This window comes from Rhinolophus sinicus, linkage group LG10 (genome assembly GCF_036562045.2).
Source record: "Rhinolophus sinicus isolate RSC01 linkage group LG10, ASM3656204v1, whole genome shotgun sequence".
NCBI classification, from domain to species: Eukaryota; Metazoa; Chordata; class Mammalia; order Chiroptera; family Rhinolophidae; genus Rhinolophus; species Rhinolophus sinicus.
Genome location: NC_133759.1, coordinates 24,102,316 through 24,123,119, shown reverse-complemented (window position 1 = coordinate 24,123,119; position 20,804 = coordinate 24,102,316). Strand labels below are relative to the sequence as shown.

General features: G+C 42.1%; 1 protein-coding gene across 12 annotated transcripts in view; it reads left to right on the top strand.

Annotated features, from left to right (window-relative positions):
• NR1D2 (nuclear receptor subfamily 1 group D member 2) overlaps positions 1–20,804 on the top strand; it is a 120,086-nt gene that overhangs the window by 75,027 nt on the left and 24,255 nt on the right. For 6 of the 12 annotated variants that reach the window (XR_012489643.1, XR_012489646.1, XR_012489644.1 and 3 more), the window contains one exon: positions 3,334–3,413. The exons of the other annotated variants lie outside the window; for them this stretch is intronic. The gene's annotated coding sequence lies outside the window, so the exon portion shown is untranslated. The remainder of the gene's footprint in view (positions 1–3,333; positions 3,414–20,804) is intronic. 12 annotated transcript variants of the gene reach the window in all.

Sequence of the window (20,804 nt, the reverse complement as noted above, 5' to 3'; positions counted from 1 at the left end):
TAAGTACTGCAGTGTACTTTAAAGTCTCAAACTTTGTCTCAAATCTCACGTATTACAGCTGTTCTAGGCAACTGGATGATTCCACCCAGTATAGAATGTTAGCACATGAAGTGCCAATTTGGGTATCCTGTTTGTCCATGTGAAGCAAGGAACATTCATTTGAAGATGTGGTCCTTTGCCCTTAGTTAGGGAAGTGTTGTTTGGTGAGGGTTCAGCCCCTTCTCTAGAGATGGACTCTGGGCTGTATTACTCAGGTAGCCCAGAAAAAATTAGCATCATACTGGGGTGCAGGGTATACGTTATAGCAACTCCTCTGAGGGTGAATAAATGTGAAACAGATGTGACAATTGTAGGAGCAAAGCCCTACAGCAAAGGTGTAAACTGGTTATTGGCTTGTCCAGTGTGAACTATGCCAAGTACCCATGTGGACAGATGGAACCACAGAAAGTGTTTATGAGTTTACATGACTGAGAGCAGATGCTGTTCTGCAGGACCCAGAGACAGGCAGGCCCAAGCAGAGAGGAGAGGAGAGCAGAGCTGTATCCTTAGAGGAAGGCAGTGAGCAGATACCAGGGGGTGGTCCCACAGAGCTCCTTATTGGGGGAGGCACAGAGGCTGTAGGGCAAAGACCTCGGGGGAGTAAGTCCTCTTCGTCACTCTTTTCTTCTCTTCTTTCCACAAATATTTATGAAATATTGGTAGATATTGTCCTGGACCCTGGAGATTGAGTGAGGAATTAGCTAGACATCTTTGCCCTCATGGAGCTTACAGTTTAAATGGGGGAGGGAGGCAGAGCCATTAAATGAATAATTTCACAAATAATTACCTAATTTCCATAGTGATACGTTTTATCAGAGACTTCTAATTGCCCCCCCACCCCCCCACCCGCCATCCACCTCCTCTTCTTTTTAGTAATGGAGTCTGCTGGAGTAGCAGCAGGGCATGTGGCTATAAACTACATCTCCCAGCCTCCCTTGCAGCAAGGAGTGGCCCTGTGAGTCAGTTTAGGCTAATAAAAGTGATGGGTGTCACTTCCATGATCCGTCTTTAAAATGAAAATCAGTTGCCTTATACCTTCCTCACCCCTCCTTTCCTGATGGCAACTAAATGGTAACAATTTGAGCAGATACCTTGGACCTAGAGGTGGAATTTATCCGTTAAAGATGACTTGGCCAGTTGTTTTCCCCTATTGTTATTATGACAGATTAGCTTTTATCCTAAGACAGTGCTAGTATGAAAAATTATAGTGTGAGACAAGATACCACTATTCTATACCTATTAGAATGGCCAAAATCCAGAATATTGACAATACCAAATGTTGGTCAGGATGTGGAGCAACAGGAACTCTCATCCATTGCTGGTGAGAATGCAAAATGATACAGCCACTTTGGAAGACAGTTTGGTGGTTCCTTAAAAAATTAAATATACTCTTAGGATACGATCAGGTAATTGTGCTCCTCTGTGTTTATGAAAAAGAATTGTAAACTTATGTTCACACAGATGTTTATAGCAGCTTTACTTATAATTTCTAAAAATTGGAAGCAGCCAATATGTCTTCAGTGGGTAAATGGATAAATAAACTGTGGTACATCTGGGCAATAGAATATTATTCAGCACTAAAAGTAAACGAGCTATCAAGCCATGGAAAGACATGGAGGAAACTTAAACACATGTTCCTAAGTGATAGGAATTAATCTGAAAAGGCTACATATTATATGATTCCAACTATATGACATTTTGGAAAAGGCAAAACTATATAAAAAGGCAAACTATGTAGAAAGATCAGTGGTTGCCAGGGGCTAGGGAACAGGAAGGGATTAATAGATGGAGTACAGAGGATTTTTAGGGTAGTGACACTATTCTGTATGATACTATAATGATGGATTTATGTTACCACACATTTGTCCAAACTCCTAGAATGTATAACACCAAGAATGAACCCTAATGCAAACTATGGGCTTTGGGTGATTATCATGTGTCAGCGTAGGTTCATCAGTTGTAACAAATACCCCTCTGGGGGGGATGTTGGTAATGGAGGCAATGCATGAGCTGGGGCAGAACATACATATATGGGAAATCTCTGTATCTTCTGCTCAATTTTGCTGTGAACCTACAACTGCTCTAAAAAATAAAGTACATTAAAAGTATAGTATGCTACAACAGACATGACTACTGTGTTTCCCTGAAAATAAGACCAGGTCTTATATTAAGTTTTGCTCCAAAAGTTGCATTAGGGCTTATGTTCAGGGGAGGTCATCCTGAAAAATCATGCTAGGGCTTATTTTCCGGTTAGGTCTTATTTTGGGGGAAACACGGTAGGAAAGCTATCGGATTAAGGGTTAGTTAGCACTAGCAGGTTCTATCATCTGCAGGAGACAAATAAAATGAGTTGACAAAATAAGCAGAACATAGTTTGTAATTGTTGCTTTTACTTCTTGCTTTAAAGATGTTCTCTGGCTAAAGCCCCTTTCTTGCAGACCAAAAAGCCTGGATTAGAGTTGCCAGATAAAATACAGGATGCCCAGTTAAATTTGAATTTCAGACAAACAATGAATACTTTTTTAAATATAAATGTTCCATGCAATATTTGGGACATACTTATACGATTTTTTTCTTTTTGTTTATCTGAGTCAAATTTAACTGGGCATCCTGTATTTTCATTCACGAAGTCTGGCAACCCCAGCTTGGACTTAAGTTCCTGTGGGATTTGAGGAGCTAAACTCTTACTTCTTAAGATTTATTCCTGTTTATTTCCACAATGACTGGCACATAATAGGAGCTTAATAAATAATTTAAGCCTCTGAGATGAACAATGATAAATCACCAAAGTTCATCGGAAATGTGAAACTTATAAAGGATCAAAATTGTGTATTCTTTCAATTTTAATTTGCCATGATCAAAGATGCTTAGTTTTGATTTGGCCACACTTTGTCTGAGACTATCTGTCAATTCAGATGATCTTAAAAAATGGATTAAAACTTCAATAATGCTTATATCTTCCAATTTTATCTGGGGAACAGAGGATTACACAAACATTAGTTTTATAGATGATGGGAGTATAATTTTTTAATGCTTTCAATTTAAAAGTTGTATACATTGAAAAAAATGGAAATCTTTATAAAAAATATACCCCTTGATTTTCTGCCTTCTTAAGCAGAATGAATGAAGCATCAGGCAAATTGGTTGAGTTTAGATCAAAGTTCATGATTATTGGAGGGAGGTCATTGAGAGGACATGCCTGATAGTTGACCCTGGAGCTGAATTGGGGCAATCTGAGCCTTCTCACCCACTCTCCTGTCCTTGGAATGTACATTCTGCCCATTGTTTCCATAGTGGGAGCCATTTTCAAGGATGCAGCCTGAGAGAGTAATGTGTTGTGAGACCATCTGGACTGTATACGTGACTGAACCCAGGTAAGGCCTCTATATAAACTCTTAAGATGCTCTTGGGAGGTGTAGCCATCTACTCGTTTTGCTGCTGCTAAAGACAAGCCTCGTAATAAGTTTCCTTGCTTATTAAAACTACCATCTACTAACCTGGAGTGGTCTGCTGCTTTCTCGGGTCTCCTTGATTTCCATGTATGAAGGCCAGTTTACAAACCAGCAATGATGTTTTTCCTCATCCAACCTCCTACCATAACCTTTGGTGACTTTGGCATTCTTATTTATTTATTTATTTTTAAGATTTTATTGGGGAAGGGGAACAGGGCTTTATAGGGGAACAGTGTGTACTTCCAGGACTTTTTTTTCCAAGTCAAGTTGTTGTCCTTTCAGTCTTTGTTGTGGAGGGTGCCGTTCAGCTTCAAGTTGTTGTCCTTTCAGTCTTAGTTATGGAGGGTGCAGCTCAGCTCCAGGTCCAGTTGCCGTTGTTAGTTGCAGGGGGCGGAGCCCACCATCCCTTGCGGGAGTTGAACCAGCAACTTTGTGGTTGAGGGGAGGCGCTCCAACCAACTGAGCCAACTGGGAGCTCAGAGTCAGCTCAGCTCAAGGTGACGCTCAGCGTCAACTCAGCGTCAGCTCAGCTCAACCTTAGTTGTAGGGGGCGCAGCCCACTATCCCTTGCAGGAGTCGGGGAATTGAACTGGCAACCTTGTTGTTGAGAGCCCATTGGCCCACGTGGGAATTGAACCAGCAGCCTTCAGAGTTAGGAGCACAGAGCTTCAACCACCTGAGCCACCGGGCCAGCCCCAGGCATTCTTTTTGAAGGCTCTTTTTTCACCCATCAACCCTGTATGTACTTTGTCCCTATACTCTCAAATCCAATCTTATCATCACTTGAAATGGATTCACTCCCAGGATCTAAAACCGATCTTTACTGTGGTCTATTTTTCACTTCTCTCATGTCCTCACTTCTGCTGGCTTTTGTTTGCACCCTCATTGTGACTTCTTCAGCTTTGGCCCTTTCCTGCTTTACTAGCTTTACTACGTCAGCCTTCATTACCTTTGCTACCACTGTACCTAGTTAGCCATTGCACTGATGGCACAATGCCCAGGCCTGGTCACCTCCATTGCTGGCTTTGCTGGAAAGAGACATGAGACCACACAGGTTGGTCACACCACAAATGGCAGGTTCCTGTGCTCAGGGGAGCTTGCTGGTTCAGCAGTCTTTCATCATCGTCTTCTTGATGTCATAGTGCATTATCCCCAGTGGCTTTCCCAAACCATTTCTAATTTATGTAGTCAGCAAAATTTTGTCCTGATCCTCTTCTCTTTACCTTCTTCCAATACCTATGCATCTGCTACCATATCTGAGCAGATGACCCCTACATCTTCTGTCATTGGCCTCAATCTGTCTTTCTAAGATGAAAACTCACTTCCACCATCTTTTTTACATGCGGCTCCCCGCCAATCAGCTACTTCTCTTTATTTCTGTTAACTGATGTGTTGAATGGGCAGCATTTGTGGAGTATAAACCTAAGACTTGTTTTATCACTTACTGTTCTTTTGACCCCTCCTGAAGGCGTGGTTCATCTTCTGCCCGGGGATAAAGGAGGTGAATAACTCCTCTATTCATTCTTAGATAAGAGGAAGCCTTAAGTTACAAAACACAGTTTGATACAGAAATTAGAATATTTAGTTATTAACACATTGTTTTCATTCAAGCACTTCTTCCCCAGTGAGGGCAGCTATAGGTGGGCCACATGCTCTGGGGTAGAAGTTATGATCAGCTTCTCCTTTTCTCAGGTACCTCTTCCTAGACTCCCCGGCTGCTATTCCTGAATCCACCAGAATTGAAGGAGATTGGAAAGGAGCAGTAAGAGAACGGGTGCATTTTTACTTACTAGGCACTGCCATGAGACGGCTCCATGCTTTCTGGGTGAACAGTTATTTAAATTTGGTTCTTTTTCTTGTGGGCACATGTATGGGCTCTTGCAAATCCTATTCTGGGCCCCTCTGTTACCTTGTGATGTGAACGCATCAATTGGCAGCTGCTGATCCCTTCTTGACTTGTGCTTCCTTGGTACATTCTCCAGCCTAGCACGGCTGGGCTCCTTAGACGGAAAGGCATCCTCTAGGGCAAGATCCCTTTTATAATGACCCCAGCTCATGTTCCTGCTGAGGGTTCTACATCTGGTCCCCAGCAATCATGTATCTTTGATCTGAGGAAGTTCAACTACTATCCAGCTACAACTCTCCTCTGTAGCTACATGATGCTCTCGTTTTGTCAGGCAGAATCTGAAAGCTGTGCCAGGAACACATGTCAAATTCTCTGAGTGATGCCCGTGAAGCTTCTCTCACTGGGTTTAGCATGAATGTCGTGCGGGGAGGCCTGCGGGGTCTCTGCTCCCGCTCCCCATACAAGAACGCAGGATATGGTGAGGCCAAAAAGGAACACCCACGGAGCCATAGGTAGGGGAGTCATACCACTACGGTCTCACTGGAGGCTGGGTTCACTGGACGTGCGACCTGCTGTCCGTTTTGTCTGCAACCCACCGACAACTCTCTTTCACTCTCCTCCACTCTCCTCCGCTCTCCTTCGTAGCCGCAGCAGTTATATTAGTGGCCAACGGCTCAATGGCTACAGCTGACGGCCAATCAGCCACAGCTGATGGCCATCTACTACCCGAGCCAGCACCCCTCCACGTGAGGCCGAGAGCCTGTAAACTTCTTTCTGGGGCTCTGCCCCCACACTCCACCCCTACAGGTTCTCGCCTCACAATCTACGCGACAAGCGTCTTCCGAGAGTCCCTGTGTCATATTAGCCTACTGACACCTATGGAAAAAGAAACGGTAGTCTTAGGAACCAACAATGGCAAATCCCTTCCATCTGGGAGGATACATGCCAGCTTCTTGTCCTGGGAAAGGAGGGTTGCTGCCACTGGCACCTTTCCCGGTTTGTGGTACCAAACCTTTATGGCAGTGCTTGGGGTCCCTTGCATAGTTTCAACATGTAACAGAACAGGGGACCCCATAATAGGCCATAGTGAGAGCACATAGTTTCCTCAAAAATCATCCCGGTATCGGGACCTCTGTATACTACAGTCACTTGAGGTGGCCACTCAGCCACCACCCTGGCGCCACTTGCAAATCATGAGTCAAACCGCCCCCATGGGGCTATCAGACCCAACCACCGACAGTGGGGGCTTTTGACCTGCCAGGGCCAAGTCCATTGCTGGTTTGAAGTCTGAGTCATCTTTGAGTCACACGTTTTTCTTAACTCCCACATCCAATTAGTGAGTAAGTTCCACTGATTTTTCCTCTCAATCATTTCCCCTCTCTTTCCTGCCAACACTCTACTTCAGCCTTCATTCTCTCTTGCACATTGGCTACTGCAGAGGTGACAGTGTGGTCTGGTGGGGAAGTGTTTCTCCTCTGGGCCCAGGTTAATTGGGTTTGAATTCCAGCTCTACCACTTCTTAGCTGAGTAACCTTGGCTAAAGTTACTACATTCCTCTAAGCCTCAGTTTTATCATCTGAAAAATGGAGATAATAATAACTACTTCATAGGGATGCATGAGAATTACATGTGATAATAAATGTAGAGTGTCTTGAACATAACAAAGGCTCAGTAAATGTTAGGGAATGTGATTTCTATCAAAATTGTCATCTCCTTGTTTAGTTTTACTCCTTCAGTTCTACGTAGACACTCTTATCTGTGGTAGAATGTTTGTAAAACTGCCAACAAAACCCCCTTCTAAGCTGTGAGTGGTCCACTCCCTGGGTTTGGCTATGTGACCTGCTTTGGCTATGTGACGTGCTTTGACCAATGAGACAATGCCAAATGTGCCACAAGCAGAGACTTGAAAAGTGTTTGCTTATTTTGGCTTGTCCTCTTTGCTGCTGGGACCCCTTTTGCTACCATGGGAAAAAGGTTGGCTAGCCCTTTAGAGACACATAGTTCAGTGGATATTCACTTCATCTGATTACCAGCACCAAGCACCAGATTAATCAGCATATACAGCTAATTGTAGCCACAGGAGTGAGCCTCGGCAAAAAGAGCAGAATTGCCCAACTCAGGGCAGCTCAAATTGCCACCTCACTGAATTTAGAACTAATAAATTATTGCTGTGTTAAGCCACTAAATTTTGGAATGGTTTGTTACTATTCAGCAACAGTTAACTGACACCTTATCACATTAATTATGTTAAGAACAGATCTAATTTTTTTGTCTTTCTGCTTTGGATGGGATAGTCTTGGTTTATTTCTCTTGTCCTGGCATAGTAATTAATAATACCCTTTTTAACTCTCAAAATAGTTTGGATGACAAATTAAATGGTCACCCTACATCTGCTCAAAATCATTCCTGTTGCCTGTTCTTTTAAATAAACTCTTTTTTGGATATAATCTTTCTCTAATTTTTCTCTCTTTCTTTTATTTTTAACATTTTCTCTGCAATATTTATTTACATTTTTTTTCAATTACAGTTGACATTCAGTATTATTTTATATTAGTTTCAGGTGTATACAGCATAGTGGTTAGACATTTATATAATTTACGAACTACCCACCTGGCACTATACATAGTTATTAAATATTATTAACTATGTTTCCTATAATGTACTTTACATCCCCATGACTATTTTGTAACTACCAATTTGTACTACTTAATCCCTTCACTTCTGTCACCCAGCCCCCCAACACCCCCTCCCATCTGGCAACCATTAGTTTGTTCTCTGTATCTATGAGTCTGTTTCTGTTTTGTCTGTTTGTTTATTTTGTTCTTTAGATTCCATATATAAGTGAGATCACGTGGTGTTTTTCTTTTTCTGTCTGACTTATTTCACTTAGCATAATGCCCTCTAGGTCCATCCATGTTGTTACAAATGGTAAGATTTTACACTTTTATGGCTGAGTAATATTCAGTTGTATACATGTACAACTTCTTTATTCAGTCGTCTATTGGTGGCCACTTAGGTTGCTTCTGTATCTTGGCTATTGTAAATAATGCTGCAGTAAACATAGGGATACATATACTTTTTCGAATTAGTGCTTTGGATTTCTTAGGATAAATACACAGAAGAGGAATTGCTGGGTCATAAGGTAGTTCTATTTTTAATTTTTTGAGGAACCTCCAAACTGTTTTCCATAGTGGCTGCACCAATTTGCAATCCCACCAACAGTGCATCAGGGTTCCCTTTTCTTCACATCCTCACCAATACTTGTTGTTGATTTACTGACGATGGCCATTTTGGCAGGTGTGAGGTGCTTTCTCCTTGTGGTCTATTTTTCCTGATCAACCCCTGCTGCCACGAGATCACGCCACATCTGTGCGCGTGTTACTCTCTGAGGCCCGCGACCTCGCCTTTACCTTTGGTTTGGGCTTCCAGGTCTCAACTGTGCGGACCTCCTGTCTTAACTTCCTTCGCCGCTTTCAACATCCCCTAGGGTGGCCATGGCAGTTGTAACTTCATGGATCCGTCGCCCTACATACGGTGTAAGAATAGCAACCAAGGATCCAAAAGCACTCGCAGGCGCAGTGTCCAAAACCAGATCTCTCATGCTGGCAGTAAAAAGCTCGTCATCTGGGCCCTGCATGTTGAGGTTAAAAATAGCATGTCTCATACCCATTTCACGGATTATTTGCGTAAGTTCTGTATATGACTGCCATTGACTCACAGTGTCTGGCAGCTCGCCAGCCTGTTCCCATACGGTGCGTACCGCAGCCGTGAGCCACGCCATTAGAGAATGGTTGCCCTGGTTATTGGCCAACCTATGGCAGTTTTGTAACCTTTGTCGCAGGGACGGATGTACTGTCACGAAGGCTAGCTTTTCCATCTCGCCTGGGGAGCAGAGAATGCTGTCTGCTCCCTCATCCCATAAACGTAACAGCCAAGCCGAGACTGGCTCTCCAGGGTGCTGTCTGTACCGCCTCCCCAGCTCCTGCAACTCAGTGGGAGTGTATGGGGTGTAGGTAGTGAACTCAGTCACATCTGGGTTGCCGGCAGCAACGCCCCCGGGGCCCAAAGGTTGCTCATGCTTTACCTTGTGCTTCATGATGGGCCGGGCTTGGGGGTTGGGAGGTACATTTTCTCCACTTGCTTCCTCTGCCTCAGAGTCTCCACCTTGGGGCCCCTGTTCTAACAGGCGGACCCGGGCTTCCAGCGCGTCCAACCGGGACACCTGGTCAGGCACCTGGGCCCTTTCATTAAGCACATTTTCCGTGTTGAGACTCAAAGCCGTGAGGAACATCCAGCCCGTGCGGCCGGCTGTAGCCCTCTCCTCCTCCGGCAACTGCTCAGCCAGAGCCTGTAGGGCCCTCTCCACGCTGGCTGGAGAGCCGTCCATCTCCTCCCACCCCTCCTTGGGGGTCCAACTCTTGAGAACAGTGGCCACCCGACACCATATACTGTGTGGGGGCCATACATCCTCCTGCCCAGAGTCAGACGCCATTCCTACCTGGTCGGAATCTTGCTCACCGTGGCAGGTGTCTGAGTGGGTGGAGGCCTCCTTGTAAGCTATCCACATGCTTCGGATCCTAAGGCCGCAGCAGACCAACAAAAGGAGGACACCGCCTTCTATGCCCAAGAAGGTGGTGTGCCAGCTGGAGGCTCGAGTGTCCCAGGCAGACCGCGCCTCCCGTTCCCGGTGTCGCTTCTCATGGGCGTCCCGAAGCTGGGCTCTCACACGAACAAACCGCTCCACCATGCTTTGGTAGGTTTTGGCCTGCACCGCACTCTGCTTACGAAGCTGAGCTTTTATACGTGTAAACTGCTCCAGTACATTCCGGAGTGTTTCAGCCGACACCATACCCTGCTCGCTGCGCCATTTGTCGTGCGGGGAGGCCTGCGGGGTCTCTGCTCCCGCTCCCCATACAAGAACGCAGGATATGGTGAGGCCAAAAAGGAACACCCACGGAGCCATAGGTAGGGGAGTCATACCACTACGGTCTCACTGGAGGCTGGGTTCACTGGACGTGCGACCTGCTGTCCGTTTTGTCTGCAACCCACCGACAACTCTCTTTCACTCTCCTCCACTCTCCTCCGCTCTCCTTCGTAGCCGCAGCAGTTATATTAGTGGCCAACGGCTCAATGGCTACAGCTGACGGCCAATCAGCCACAGCTGATGGCCATCTACTACCCGAGCCAGCACCCCTCCACGTGAGGCCGAGAGCCTGTAAACTTCTTTCTGGGGCTCTGCCCCCACAATGAAGAAGAGGAATTACCTCCTGTATCGTCCGTCCCCTAGATGGATGTGTGCGTTACTTATGGCAGAGTTTTCCCCCCAAATAAATCCTCACAAATTCTTCTCAGATTTCCCCTCTCTTGAGTCTTTTATATTCTTCATCTAAATGAGGATCACCATGAGTTGTATTACTGATTCTTCGGTCTTGGCCTTGAGAATTTGTATCTAGCTGGTCTGTCTCACACATCTCCCTTCAGCATCTGATGTCTCTCATATAGCTCAGGACCTCAGTCAAAAGTTCTAATTTAACATCCAGTTTCACATGTTTCCCCTGCCGTGCTGGTTTGAAGTCTGAGTCATCTTTGAGTCACACGTTTTTCTTAACTCCCACATCCAATTAGTGAGTAAGTTCCACTGATTTTTCCTCTCAATCATTTCCACTCTCTTTCCTGCCAACATTACTTCTATGACACCATATTCATTTCTCTTAATTGGATTTTGGGCTGCTGTCCCAATCTGTATTCCTACTTCCCTCAACTAAGCCATTTATAGTGGTGGTAACAAAAACGACATCTTATAACACGTTGGCAGTTTATCCTCTCCTTAGGTAGTTTTAATTACTGTGGGTAGCACAATAGCAGACATAGACAATATGTAAATTGTCAGATCTGTGAGGGCAGGGACTGTACGAGGTCTGACAATTAAGTTCACGAACTTGTTCCAATGACATTGCTAACCTTTTTTTTTAATATCAGAAGGGTTATTCATTATGAATTTGTACCAACTGGACAAACAATGAACCAAGTTTACTATTTGGAAGTGTTGAAAAGTCTGCGTGAAAAAGTTAGGACTACCTAAATTTTTTGCCAACAATTCATGGCTCCTGCATCACGACAATGCATCAGCTCACACGGCACTGTCTGTGAGGGAGCTTTTAGCCAGTAAACAAATAACTGCATTGGAACACCCTCCCTACGCACTTGATCTGGCCCCCAATGACTTCTTTCTTTACCTGAAGATAAAGGAAATATTGAAAGGAAGACATTTTGATGACATTCAGGACATCAAGAGTAATCTGACGACAGCTCTGATGGCCATTCAGGAAAAAGAATTCCAAAATTGCTTTGAAGAGTGGACTAGGCACTGTCATCAGTGCACACCTTCCCAAGGGGAGTACTTCTAAGGTGATCGTAGTGATATTCAGCAATGAGCTATGTAGCACTTTTTCCAAGTTGAGTTTGCAAACTTAATTGTCCGACTTTGTATCTTACTGAATTTTTGTCTCAAATTCTGCCTCTGGGATAACCCAAGCTAAGACAACCTCTATTAATAAAGCAATATTATTAATTAAAATAAAAATAAAGTAGAAACAATGGCAGACAAAAGTAAGTGTCTAGTGTAGTGCCAGGAATCTAGGTGGTGATCAATAAATGTTTATTGAGTTGATTGCAGTTTTGCTTAAAGACTGAGTCCAACGCAGATATCCATGTCTCTCTATACAGAGTCTTAGATTGAAATCCTGCATGCACGATTGCTTTTGGGAGATACTCCTCAAAGGAAGTGAGAAAGACAGGATTGAGTCGAGGGAGAAACCAACCTAAACATGGTGGCAGCCAGGCTTTAGCCAATCCCATGGGAGGTGTAGAGCAGGGTTGGCCCTTCAGAGTTATCTGCCACTGAGGCAAGGGGACTTCCTAAGCTCAATTCTTTGATGGTTCAATTTAAGGGTTCCATTTAGAGCCCTTTGGCTTTTTCCTTGAAATCAGGCCAACAGTGGCTAGTGCCTACTAGGTCAGAGTAGCTGAACTTTAGGATATCTTCCCCGTAACCTTTCGCTGTTTCCAGTCTGCTGTGGGCTGAAAAACATAATTTTTCATTCTCTTAGAATTTTTTTAAAATTAGGGTTGGCAAACTTTTATGTAAAGGCTAGGTAGTAAGTCTTTAAGGCTTTGTGGGCCATATAGTTTCTGTTACAATGACTCAATTCTGCTGTTGTGCAACAGCAGCCATAGACAATATGTGAACAAGTGAGCATAGCTGTGTTTCAATAAAACTTTATTTATAAAAACAGGTAGCAGGCTGGATTTGTCCATAGGTTCTTGTTTGTTGTCTACTGGTCTAAATTAAGACTAAATCAATTTTATGTAATTTTCAGACATGTAGAGTCTCAAGCGTTTTATTTTATTTTATATATTTATTTTTATTGGGGAATGTTGGGGAACAGTGTGTTTCTCCAGGGCCCATCAGCTCCAAGTCATTCTCCTTCAATCTAGTTGTGGAGGGCGCAGCTCAGCTCCAGGTCTAGTCGCTGTTTTCAATCTTAGTTGCAGGCGCGCAGCCCGCCATCCCATACAGGAATTGAACCAGCAATCTTGTTGTTAAGAGTTCGTGTTCTAACCAACTGAGCCATCCGGCCACCCCACCAGCAGCTCAGCAGCAGCTCATTGTCTTCAATCTAGTTGTGGAGGGTGCAGCTCACTGGCCCATATGGGAATCAAACCAGCAACCCTGTTGTTAAGAGTTCGTTGCTCTAACCAACTGAGCCATCCAGCCTCCCCTCAAGCATTTTATTTTTAATGTATGATTTCTTAGGAAGTTATACCCAAACAAGGAACTAAATCATGAAATGAGATCCAGGAACTGTGGGGCTTAATATATCAGATAAAGAAAGGAATTCCTAGTTTTACAAATATGGAGGTTCTGAGACATCTATGCACTAGGCTTAGAGAGCAACCAGCATAAGAGGAAAGTTTCTAGAAAAAATAAAATGGAGCAGATAGGCATCTGACCATGTAGAAAATAGTATTGATATGGGTTTTATAAATTTATTGGGGAGCTTGAGAGAGAATTAATGATAGGTATACCTAAAATGTAAAAATGAAAAATAAGCCAGTTATTAACTCCTGGAAAATTATAGGTTGTACCTGAAAGGAACTGTATAGTATAATAAATGACTCAGTCAAAATCAATATTTATATAACTCTAATAAAATAAACTCTGAATATTAATTTAATCACACATTGGTTGTAACTATTGTATGGGAGGAGGGAAAGGAACAAGGTATGTAAGAGAGATTTGTAAATCAGGATAGTTGTAAGAGAGCTAAAATCTTATCATCCATACTAGGAAGTCAATAGATAATAACTAAAATGTATGAATTCAGAGACAGCAACATGAGTACATCATTTGAGAAAATGGAGGTAAATACCAGAAGAAATTACTGCAAGTGCTTAAAGTATTTCTTTGGAATGCAGGAGTAAAAATTAAATGGGGTGGGACCGAGATCTTCTGCTTTATTTTTATTTTAAAGTCCATGTCTGATAACTCTGATATCTGAATTATCTGTTGGTCTGTTTCTACTACCTGTTTTTTTCTCTTGGGCCTGTCTGTTGGCACAAATGGACATTTTTTATTAACTGCCACACATTATGTATGAAAAACTATAGCTGATTGGGTGATATTACCTTTGCCAAAATGTTTTTTAATTTTTGTCAGGCAGTTAAAGTAGGAATACATTGCTTTAATTCAGTTATTAGTTGATTTGAGATTGGGTTTCAGTTTTGTAAGGCCTGGTCTATTTCAGTTTAACTTTACTCTTAGAGTGTAATCCTTTAGAGGTCCTAATTAAATCTGGGGCTGTTTAGTTGAGCCCCTCCACTTTGACAGTTGTGAATTCCAGGTTTTATCTCACCAGTTTTGTGAGATTGTGGATAGCTTGTTTTCCCCACACTCTTACAGGTTATTTTTTTCTGGGAGGATTTCCTTAATAAATAACTTGCTCCTGAATTCTTGGTTAAGGTTCTGCCTCTGTCGTAACCCAAGATACGACAACATCTATTAATAAAGCAAAATTAGATGGGCAGACAAAAGTAAGTCTTAGGGATAAGTTAATCCATCTCTCAATTATATGCAGGTCAAAACAGCCCACACAGGTCTGTGTTCCATCCTGAGGACCACGGAAAACTAACCTTTATTTTACTTTACTTTTATGATTGATTTCATAGCTGCTCATTTATTTCTGGTTAAGCAGAGGTTGAGAAAGAAATAAAGGGAGGCTGACTTAGAGTCTCTGTCAGATATTTTGGTTTCTGTGTGGCTCAGCTTAACCCCATTATGAGAAAGCCACAGTTAGGGACTTCCCTCTCAGAATTCTTCTAAAGAGATTGATTCCAAAACATTGGAACTTCTTACTCACAATTTCTTAACCTGCTGTGCACATCTGGCATTTGCTTGTACATCAGAGAAATTTTTTCTTCCTCATTTGAACCTAGCTTATCTGCTGGTAGGTTTCCTGTAGGGTGTAGGACTAGCTGAGCATGACCTTGAAACACCCCTGGGAATCCTTTAAATTCTGGAATACTTTACATATTACCCTTAGAGATAAAATAATTTTAGTGACAGTTTTACCCCTTATGTCCATTTTTGAGTTCAAGAAAAGCAAAATAATTGCCCTGAGGATCTCCTAATTGACATTCAAAGAGATTTAGTACAGGATATCAATAAAAGAGATTTAAAATAGATTTTGCAGAGAAAAATACAGACGAGTTTACTGTGCAAAAATCTTAAATTTCGTTGGGCTTTTACAGAATCAATACTTCACAGTTCATAGTGACTGCTCATTCATAGTCTTGAGATGAGTTATTTTTGTAACCATTTTACAGATGAGGAAACTTGGTTCAGAGAGTTCCCCACACATTTGCATGTGGAAAAGCCAAGTATAGAGCTCAGTGTTAATTGATATTTAACCCAGCTCTTTCTACCACTTCTTAAGCTAATGTGGAGGTGGTGATGCAGTTGTGGTTGCTTAAAATCAGTCTGTATGGCCTTAAATGCCACCTCCACTCTCTACTAACCATGGGACCATGGGGAAATGACTTAGACTTTCTAAACCTTAGTTTCCTAACCTGAAAATTGGGATTTATGTAAAATTCATATGGACGAGAAAGGATAAAGACTCGGCAAGAGATTTCAAAGATGTTGGAGACTGGGGGTGGGTTGGCGGAAATGTATCTTACCTGATAGTAAGATTATGGATGAAACTATTGCATTAACGTGGTCAAGTATTGGTTTAGGGATAGATAACCAGACTGAAGAAAGAATTTTTTAAGACCACGAGGGAAATTGGATCATGACCTGAGTTAATATCAAAGAGTTATTGATAATTTTGTTAGGTGTGGTAACATAATTGTATTTATGTAAAGAATTGTTAAAGAAATGCCTATATTGCATTAGATGTGTAGCAGTGAAATGATACAATGTGTGCAATTTACTTTAAAACACTTCCACCAAAAAAAAAAAAAAAAAGCTAGTTAAGCAAATGTGGCAAAATCTTGATAATTACTAAATCTTGGTGATGGATTTATGGAGTTTGCTTTATTTACTCTCCCAGCTTTTATAATGTTAGAAACCATTTATAATAGAAAGGGTCTATCCAGAATTTGACCACTTCCTCACTCCTTGCACTACCATTATCCTGCTCCAAGCCACCACCCTTTCTCTTGCAATCATCTGCAACATGTCTTTGCTCATCCCTTACCTCCCTCGAGTCTAATCTCAGTACGGTAGCTAGAACGATCCTTTAAAATGTTAGTCATACCATGACATTCCTCTGCACAAAACCCTCCAGTGGCTCACATCTCAAAGTAAGTAGCAGCCAGAGTCCTTTTGAAATCCTGTCTGCCCATCACCTTCTGGCCACCAGAGTGCCCCTGCATTACTTCTCTGCCCTCACCCCATAGTCCTTTCTTCCTGTCTCACACTGTTTGGACACATCCAGTATGCTCTCGCTTCAGGGCCTTTGCATTTCCTGTTTCCTTTTTCAGGACAGCTTTCCCACAGGATGTTAGTGTAACTCCTTCTCTCCTCTCCCCCAGATCTTTACTCAAGTGTCACCTTTTCAATGAAGTCAACACAGCTCATGACATCTACAACTGGACTCTGTCCTCTACTCCTGGCCACACCCCTTCCTCTTTTCCCGAGTGAATTTTCTTCCTAGTACTCCCCTTCATTCCACATGCTGTGTATTTTATCTATTTATTCTTTTATTGACTGTCTTCACTCTCGAGAATGAGAACAGAGATTTTTGTCTATTTTGTTCTTGGATCTCGCTTTCGTGCTTACAACAGTGCCTGACAATGCTGAGGTGCTCATATTTTAAAATCTCATTTATTTTATTTTTTTAATCTATTTTTTCATCATTAATGCAAGGTAGCATTGCATAGGGCAGGAGAAGGGATCTTGATCTAGAGTGGTTTGGTTTGAATTTCAGGTCTGTCATTAGCTAGCTGGAAATGTGACCTTGGCCAAACCATTTATTCTCTCTGAGCCTCAATTTGTTCATGTCTGAAATGGGGAGAATACTCATTGCTTCTACAGTCCATGATTATTATTAGCATCAGAATGAAAATTAGTATCCAAGTGTTAGGAATCATTACTAACAATTACATAGTAATGCTTATCATTTATTGAACACGTAGTATGCTCCAGGCACTGTGCTTAGAATTTAATATAGAGAGTATACATATAAAATTTCATTTAATCATCACAACTATCATATGACCTGAGATTTTTTTATTTTTTTATTTTACAGATGAGGAAACTGAGACTCAGGGGAGTTAAATGGGGTTTGTCCAAGGTCACCGATATACTAAGTGGCAGATCAGATATTTTACTTATGGAGGCTCTAACTTTTAATCTGCTTTATGTTATGTGGATAGGATTATTAAATCCAGGCTTTATGCTTCTGAAAGACAAGTATTTACTTTCTAGCTAGGATGTTACTGCTATTTGTTTTCACTTTTACTGAAAAACAATTCGAGGATCTTAGCATCAAAGTGACAAGGCCTTTCTCTTAGAGTCACATAACTAGCTCTTATATATGAAGATTTGAAGAGAAGAAGAGGTCAAAGATGGAATGGTGACAAAGCGTCTCCAGAGCAATTCTTTTTAGACTCTATTTAAACACAGCCTAGTGGCAGGGACAGAGAAAAGTTCAGGGCCATTGCTGCTTCTCTGAAAATAAATGTTCTCTTCTAGAAAATGCCACGATGGTCTTCATTTTGCAAGAACCAGAGTTTAGTTTCAAGTGCAGGTACATTTTGAAGTTTGGAAAATATCAATGGCTTTGTTTTTTGCTGCAGCTGAAGATTATCATTAATAGAAATCAGGTTCCCACACCATCTTCACCCTTCCCATCATGTGGCTAAGAGTCAGGTTATTGAAGATAATCAGGGAGGTCTCATGTTTTCCCTGTCCAAATACTCTATCTTGGAGTACATGCGTGGTTATCCTGCTAAGATAAAGAAAGAAAATCAAAGTCATTCTTCCACCACCAACAACCTTTTGTTTCCTGACAGGTGGGTAGGAAAGGAGGAAATGACAGTGCAAAGAGAAGAATCATCATGTAGGTCGAAATGGCAAGAGTTTGCAGAAATGGAATTACGGTTATCTTTACTGAACTCAAACTATTTGGGCAAGGGAAGAATATGAGTCTATTAGAAGGCACACATGCCCTGAGGAGGACGCCTCAGGGGGAGGCTGTGGCTCAGAAACCAGAACTAGGCCTTTAATGCCATTAGGACATGCATTTCTGTGTCTCAGATTGACTTCTCCCACATAGTTGGACATGGCAACCAGCAGGCCCTCACCACCTTTCATTTCATAGCTTCAGCTGCAGAGAGGGAAACATTTCCTGTCCTTTGCTTTATGACAATATAATTGACATATAATATCGTGTAAGTTTAAAGTGTGCAATGTGTTGATTTGATACACACTTATAGTGAAATGATTATCACAGGAAGGTTAGTTAACACATCCATCGCCTCACATAATCACAGTTTTTCTTCTTTTGTGGTGAGCACATTTAAGATCTACTCTTTTAGCAGCTTTCAAGTATGTAATACAGTATTGTTAACTATAGTCCTTATGTGGTACCTTAGATCTCTGGTATTTATTCATCTTATAACTGGAAGTTTGTACCCTTTGACTAACATCTCCCATTTCCCTCATTCCCTAGCCCTTGGCAATCACCATTCTACTCTCTGTTTTTGTGTTTGGTTTTCTTTTTCTTTTTTTTTTTAAATTCCATATAAGTAAGATCATACGGTATTTGTCTTTTATTTCACTTAGCATAAGGCCCTCAAAGTCCATCCATGTGGTTGCAAACGGCAGGATTTCTTTTTTTTCCCCTCCCCTTTCTTGCACCTCCTCCCCTACTCCGGTTCAAGCTTGTTGTTTCTCAGTCTAGTTATAGAAAGTATACATAGGACACAGCTCCCTGGCCCATGCTGGTATTATGAGCCTTGTGTTCCCCGCCCCCCCAGCTAAGGCAGTTGGTCTCTGGTCATCGGTCGGCTACTCACTGCAGCTCTCACCAGCTGCTGGCTGTTCACACTGGCTGCCGGCCACTCACGCTGGCCACTGGCCACTCATGGCAACACACGGTAACCCACAGCAGCCCACGCAGACCTCCGGCTGCTCACAGCAGCCCAACTCCAGGGAGAGCTGTTGTTCACAATCTTAGCTGTAGAGGGCGCGGCTCACTGGCCCATGTGGGAATTTAACTGGTGATCTCAGCGTTAGAAGCACTGTGCTCCAACCACCTGAGCCACTGGGCCGGCCCGATATCTTTTTTTTTAATGGATGAATAATGTTCCGTTGTGTACATATATATGCATATACGAGGTCTGACAATTAAGGTTGCGAACTTGTTGCAACGATATTGCTAAACTTTTTTGATGTCAGAGGGATTATTCTGTATGCATTTGTACCAACTAGACAGTTAACCAAGTTTACTATTTGGAAATATTGAAAAGTCTGTATGAAAAAGTTAGATGACCTGAACTTTTCACTAACAATCCATGGCATCATGACAATGCACCAGCTCACAGGGCACTTTCTGTGAGGAAGTTTTTAGCCAGTAAACAAATAACTGTATTGGAACACTCTCCCTACTCACCTGATCTAGCCCCCAGTGACTTCTTTCTTTACCCAACGATGAAGGAAATGTTGAAAGGAAAACATTTTGATGACATTCAGGACATCAAGGGTAATACGATGACAGCTGTGATGGCCATTCCAGAAAAAGAGTTCCCAAATTGCTTTGAAGGGTGGTCTAAGCACTGGCATTGGTGCATAGCTTCCCAAGAGGAGTACTTAGAAGGTGACTGTAGTGATATTCAACAATGAGGTATGCAGCACTTTTTCTAGCATGAGTTCACGAACTTAATTTTCTCACCCCATATACTTTACACTATACATAGTGGCTGACCTTAATCAGGGAAGTAAGAAGGGAAGGAAATTTGGAAGTCCTTCATATTTTACTCTGTGTGGTTGCCAGAATCTTTTACAAGGGTGTATCCATGTACCACATACATAATAAAATCAAACAGAATACAATCCAAAGCATCCTCCAAGGGATCCATTGATCTGGGATGAAATGTTTTTAGGTCTCTGACTGTTTCATTTAAAACTTTGTGTGTCCCTTATAGGTTGGATTTAATCCCATTCAGTTTAGAGCAAAGGTTCTTGAATGGAAGGTCCTATAGAACATACATGCTCCTATCCCTTCTAAATGTCTGCTACATACATAGAGAATTGTAGCAAATGGGGTACAAAATGAAGTTTAAGTTGGGGTTTTTGTTCTCAATGAGTGTACAATTAAGAAGGCAAAATATATAATACAAAGTCAATATTAATATACTTGCTAGAGGTCTTAGCACTGGAACTTCACCAGCCTGCTTTCCCATGGTGTAAAATGTAGAAGTTGGGCTAGATGATCTCTAAGGGGTCTTTAGTTGGATAGTATAAAATTTTGTGACTTTGTTGTAGGCTGTTCAAAATTAAAAAAAAAAAAAAAGTCATGAGGGGTCAGGGCTGGTATTAGATGCGAGCTTTAGCAACCCAGGAAAGAATTCAACATCCCTTTGGATCACTTGGAAAATATTTCTTTTTTTTTGGAAAATATTTCTGACACATGTATTCTCTTTGAATATAAGAGTAGGGAAGGTAGCTAGAAAATTACATTTTTACGCAATCCTTAGCTTAAAAGCAGGAAGTACCAATGGAGAAAGAAAAGGAGCAGAAAACCAATCAGTGATCTCAGGAAAGCTTGTACACAGTCAAAGCAAATGGACTGTCTGTTCACAATGGACTCTCAATCCTTGGCTAAATAGTCAGACAAACATTTAAGAGAAACTCAGAACCAGTTTCAAGGTGAGTGGTGGAGAAAGCTTTTTGCCCACTC